Consider the following 6,196-nt stretch of genomic DNA (forward strand, 5'->3'; position numbering starts at 1 on the left):
AGACATGCCCACATCTCTGGTGTGAAATTGAACTGCAGAGCTCATCCCCAGGGATGCTTTGCTTCCCCCTGCCATTCATCCTTCTGGGAGCTAGGAAATGATAAAATATGGAGTGGATCGGATCAGGTGAACTTGTTCTGATGCAAAAACCTCTGGGGTAGGAGATCCTTCTTTGATATCTACAGGCTTGCTGCAAGGGTGGCTCCAGAGGGGCCTTGCTCAGCCAGAGCTCAGATTTTCTTACCAGTTCTTGCAGTGGAGGAGGATTCCAGACAGGCAGGCTGGAGTGCAGGTGTTTTCAAACCCCCTTTGTCTGGGGAGGCAGTTAGAAGCTGAGTTTTGTCCTTGGCCAGATCCTGCTTTGATACGGGATCTTCTCCTTGGAGCCTGGGCATGGCCTTGGTGGGAGGGCTGGGGTTTGTGGGCTGTAGGAACCTCCTAAGGCTCTGCATGAAGTGTGGCTTTACAAAAACGTCACTATTATTGGAGAAGCCACTTGTCCAAAGTCTGCCCATCCAGCCTCACTTAGGATCTGGAACTTTCAGCCTCTGTCCCTGGAGCACCCAGTCAGTGACCAAGGGGCATTTGATTTATTTCATCCATTCAACCCCATCCAACAAAATTTGTAGGTTGAATTCTCTCTCACATGATAGATGCCTTCTTTGCTCAGAGAAGGAGCTGTGGCTGGCCCATCCCTCATCCCTGGAAGTGTCCAAGGCCAGGCTGGACAGGGCTTGGAGCAACCTGGGATAGTGGAAGGTGTCTCTGCCATGGCAGGGGGTGGAATGAGATAGGCTTTAAGATCTCTTCCAACCCAAACCATTCAATGATTCTTCTGTAGATGCATCTGTTCCCCCTTGGAGACACACAGAAGTGATCAGGGTGATCTCCTTCACTTTGAGCCTGTGCTGAGCTCGCCCCTTCCCCACCACAGGCGTTGTGCCATGGGTGGTTACAGGAATCTGGGTGTCATCATAGAATCGTTCAGTTGGAAAAGACCTCCAAGATCATGGAGTCAAACCATTAACCAGCACTGCCACATTCCCATGGCTGAGCACCTCAGGAACGCCCAGTGGTGCTGTGGAGTAGGACAGGAGCTGTGGCGAGTGGGATAACCCTACTGAGAATGCTCCTGGAGAGCAGGCTCCAGGGGTTGGTGGCAGGCACCTTGGCACCCACCGGAGTCCCCACCGGAGTCTGCACAGCTCCGAGCGCAGGGAGCCGCGGGGCCGCAGCCGGAGAGACTGGGCAGCAGCACTGTGCTGCAAGAGCTGCCCTGAAGAAAGGCACGGAAAACAATGGCAATTGTTCTCCGCCTTTGTTCCCTTCCCTTGCCGGATGTCGGAGGAGATGGAGCGGCGCTCAGCTGCCGGCGGGTGGGCAGAGCGAGCGTGGCTGCCCGTGCCCCCGCCTGGCACCGGGAGCCCGCCGAGCCCACCGGGCTCTGCTGCCTCCTCCAGGGCTGGCACCGGCCCTCGTGGAATGGTTAAAGTTCCGCACTGTCACACGAGTGAGCGATAGAATTGGCCTCTGTGTCTGAGGGCAGCAGGTTTTCTTACGGCCGCAGAGCAAAACGATGCTAAAGCTGCTGTTTGCTGCAGGGACCTCAGCCCGTCATCTCAGCACAGATCTGCTGCCAGCACCGGGGAGGAGCTCGTGGTGCCCACATCTTCCTGGGGCAGGCGGTCTGAGGTGGGCTTGTGGCAGAGAAGTTGCTGGCTGGTCCCTAACCTGCGAGCCATGGGATCATTTCGGTTCAAGCTGTGCTTCCCATTTTCTATCCCTGCCAGTCCTCAATGGGCCCGAGCACGTGGGGGCAAATCCTTGGGTTTCCCTGCTGTGGCTCTTGGTGCTGCTTACCATCATCTGCCTGTTGAGAGCTGGTGCATATGGTCACTGCCCAGATCAAAGACTACAAGCAAAGGCAGAGGAGGGTTTCCCCTTGCACTGCCAAGGGAGATTGTCCATGCCAGAGCCAGCCCTGGGGCTCAGGTGTTACTCTAAGGCAGCCTACAGAGAGAGATCATAGAATCAGAATCCTCAAATGGTTTGTGTTGGAAGTGATATTAAAGCTCATCTCACTCCAATCCCCTGCCAGGGGCAAGGACACCTTCCAGTAGCCCTCTAAGCCCCATCCAACCTGGCCTTGAACATTTTCAGGGATGGAGAGTCCACAACATCTCCGGGCAATGGAGCACTTGGCATGGGGTTTGCTTGGCCAAGCGGACGGTTCCCCACACAGAGCCCCCGGGTGTGCACGTTCACCTGATGAGCTGCTGACGCAGGAAAGCTCAGGTGTTTCCAAAACCCAGCTCTCTACACAACCCTGGGGGGTTGGGACAAGAGTGGTTGCTGAAGGAGATAAGGGCACAGGCAGTAAGCATGGAACATGAATGTTGCCTCCTTCCCCTTGGCCTCTGGAATGCTGTTTATTCCCTTTGTGGAGAGATCTCAGCTGAGCTCCAAGCTACGCATAATTTTCCCATTGCAGGTGGAACAGGAAGTCCAGGCAGAGGTTCTGGATCTCCTGCACCACCACCAAGTGACCTGTAAGCCCCTCTCCTTCTCTTACCTGAGGTCTACAGAAAGTACCCAGAGCACTGTTCCACAGTCGGCGTGCTCACGGTTGCCTGGGTTGGATGCCATCCATCCATACAGAGCTGCCTTACTGGAAAGTGGTGAGTCTGGGGATCCTGCTGCTTCAGGGAGGTGGCTCAGCCTCTCCAACAGGTTTGGGCACACTGGGGGGAAGGTGACAAAAATTAAAACTGTATCAACAAGGGACGGGCAGTAATGAAGGGCTGTTGGTCACATGCAGGGCGAAATGAGGGGAGATGCAGCTGTGGGTGCTGCACAGCCCCATCCGAAACAGCTCTGGTGTGGAAGCATGGTCTCAAAGGCTGTCCTCCCTTGTACTGGTGAAAGTTGAGCGTCTGCTTCCTGGAGCCCTTTGAGAGCCTGCCAGCTCAGCTGCCATGTGTCCTCCAAATGCAGGGCAGGATGCTCGGCTTGCTCCTGGCTGCCTGGACAGGGCCACGGGCTGCACCCCACAGCCTGCTGCCATGGCCAAAGCAGGCTGGGGGCTCCCAGCTCCTTCATTCCCTGAGGCTGGCAGTGGGTGTGGGGACACGGAGGGCTCTGGGACACGAGCGATGCTGGTGGCTCTGGCAGGGATTGCTCCCGAAGGCAGCTCCATGCTGGGAAGCTGGCAGCAGGACTTGCTGTGTTGGGGCGGCTTTGTGCTTTTTTTCTGGTGGTTATCCTAAAAACGGTGCCTTTTGCAATCCTCCCAGTCTTTCACAAAACTTTTCCTGGCAGGACCTCTCCAAAACTTCTGGGAATTCAGCTTTTGAAAGGCGTTGGGGTTAAAGACATTTGCGCTTCTGTACGATGCTGACAGGTTTCCTGGCGTGGAGATTTCTTGCCGGAACTCTGCTTTATGATGGTGGGTTGGAGTCAGGGAGCTGAAGTTGCTCCAGAAAACACAGGGAAGATTTTCAGCCTGGGAGAAAGGGCAGAGGTGGGGAGAGCCTTGGAAATGGCTGAGGATGGAGACCTCATCCCACCATCTTTAGGAAAATGTTCCAGTTCTTGAACCCAAACTGTGGTTTGGGGTACTGCGGTCTGGGATGTCACTCTGAGAACCATTCCCCCCATCCCCTTCATAACTGATCCCAAAGGGCTGATGCCCACCCTGCTGCTCACACAGGTGAGGCCAGCTCCATGTGCTCATCACGGACCTCCAGCTCTGTCCCCATGGATGTGAGTGTGGCAGGCTCCACTGGCCCTGCTGGTGCAGACAGGAGAGCAGACAAAAGCTGGGGACACCATGGGGTGGGCATTTGTCCATCAGTTACTTACGGGGTCCCTTAAAGCTTTGCCCTTGCTGCGTTTCAGGGAAAAATACTTGACGGACTTAGAGGTCTTTTCCAACCTAAAGGATTCTCTGATTGTATACAGATGTCAGGAATAAAGACTGAAATGAATAAGGCATGAAGCCCTGAAACACGGCTTTGTGTCTGCAAATAATAAGGAATGAGTTACAGCCTTGGAAGAGCAGGACATTCCCCCGTGTGCAGGGCCCAGCCAGTCCCTGGCGTCTGTGAGGTGCCCTCCTCGCACTGTCCCCTGCATGAAAGCTCTGCTTGCAATGAATTGCCTACAGATGGGTTTCCCAACCTTTCCTAACCCAGGGATGGCCAAACCTTTCTGGTAAAAATCCAAGGATCATTTTGTTCGGAGGCACCACATGGTTTTATTTACGCCCCATGTGAATTAGGCAAACGTCTCACTGTTTGTCTCTTTTATTTCATCCCCTCGTGCTTGCTTCTGCACATAGGAATGTGTGCCTGTGTGCTTAGGAGCTATTTTGCAGACCACTTCCTACTGTCCTGGGGACACAGAGCAGGTCCTGGACCCAATGTGATGGCGGGGAGCGATGTGTCCCTGTCCTTACTTCACATCACAGCTCGGCTCCCCAGGCAGGGAGGAAAGCACCGAGTGCTGGCCAAGCCACTCCATCTTCTGCCACGCCAGCATCCCCAGCCCAGTGAAGGGGAAGACCCTTGAGGACCTTCAGTGTCCCTGTCCTCCCCTGGAGACTGTTCATTAATGTGGCTGAACAGCAGCCTGGGCCCACCATGTCCTCTGTGCTCATCAGTGGGGGCTCCAGTCCCTCCACCTCTTGCCTGGAAGTCCACAGATCTCCTTGTATCTCGAGGGGACACCCCCAGCCGTGTCCTTGGCTCTGAAGATGTCCCCACTGACTATTTTTTTGGCCAAGAAAGCACTGAAAGGTAGCTGCATCCCCTTTGGAAAACCAACGGGCTCAGAATGCCGGCCAGCACTTTCCCTCCCTCCCTGGATCCTTGCAGAGCCTCAGCAGGAGCCTTCCCCAAATCCATCCCCTGCTCAGGGCAGTGCTGCCAGCTCCCAAAGCCACGCTTAACTTGACACATGTGTGCAGCCCTGGGAAATGTGGTGGCTCTGATTCTTGTTTGTGATGCCTTCCCCAGTTCCAACCTGGCGGGAGCCTCCCCTCCACTGCACCACCTCTCTGCCAGACATGCTTGGAACATCAGTCTCCATCTTCCCATGGCTTGGGGTTCCAGCGAGGGGACTGCTCCCAGTCTCTGCCCTGGTGGGTGTCCTCAAGGCTGGGACTGCACCAATCCAGAGAGATGGGATGGTTTATCCTCCTGCATCCCTTGTGTTCATCTCCAGCAGCTGCCATCCCTCACTCCCAGCTGCCATTCAGGATCCCCATCTACCATTTGGGACCCCCAGGTTTGGTTTTGGCTGTGCCACTGGACACCATCACCACAAGGATGAGGAGACAGCAGTGCCTTACCTCTCAGCTCTCTCTTGCAGAGAGGTTAAGCTCTGTTTAGGCATGATCCTGGTGGAACCCTAACCTGGGGGATGCCCAAAGGGAGGCAGTTTGGAGAGGGCAGCTCCATGCAGCCCAGCTAGGGCTGTTGGACAGGCACACAGCCACCCTGCAGGCCCTGAGACTGAGGCACCAACCTTCTGGTGTCCTGGTCCGTGGGGTTCAGTACAGCTCCTCTTGCGATTTGGGACCAAGGTGTGTGCGTGGTGCTGCGCTCCACCAAGGGTTGCACTCCTTGGGCTGCACCCTCAGTACCAGCTCGGCCGATTTTGGGGTGAGGATAGGCTGACAGCGAACACGGCCGCGGGTCTGGCTGTGGCTGTTCCTTGCTGACAAAACCCCCAGTTTGCGACACAGTTTTTGGCGTTTGGTCCTCGCCATCCGCTTTCTATTCTAGCGCTTGCCTTGCGGGAAGGCGTTGGGGACGAGGGGGGTGGGAGCCTGTTTCAATTGTTTGGGGAATGGAAGAGCCTCGTTCTGTGGCTGGAGGAGCCCAGCGGAGCTCACTGTGTGCAGGGAGCTTTCCCACCGCTGATGCTTCCCTTGGAACAGCAGAACCTGGAGGGTTTCTGAATCGGTGGCATTTTTGTGACAGGGCTGGGGCTGGTGGCTGGCCCTTGGATGGAGCCTTGCCTGGGGCACGGGTTGTGCATCACCTGCCTGGGACAATACTGGGGAGAAATATGCAGGTTTTGGGATCTGGACACTGTGGACTGGTCCAGAGGAGTCAGAGGGTCTCTCATCCAATACAACCTGAAAATTCCAATGCATTTAGGGGCAGGAAGGTTCCCACCCAGGTCTCTCCAG

This window comes from Prinia subflava, chromosome 11 (assembly GCF_021018805.1).
Source record: "Prinia subflava isolate CZ2003 ecotype Zambia chromosome 11, Cam_Psub_1.2, whole genome shotgun sequence".
Classification (NCBI taxonomy): Eukaryota; Metazoa; Chordata; class Aves; order Passeriformes; family Cisticolidae; genus Prinia; species Prinia subflava.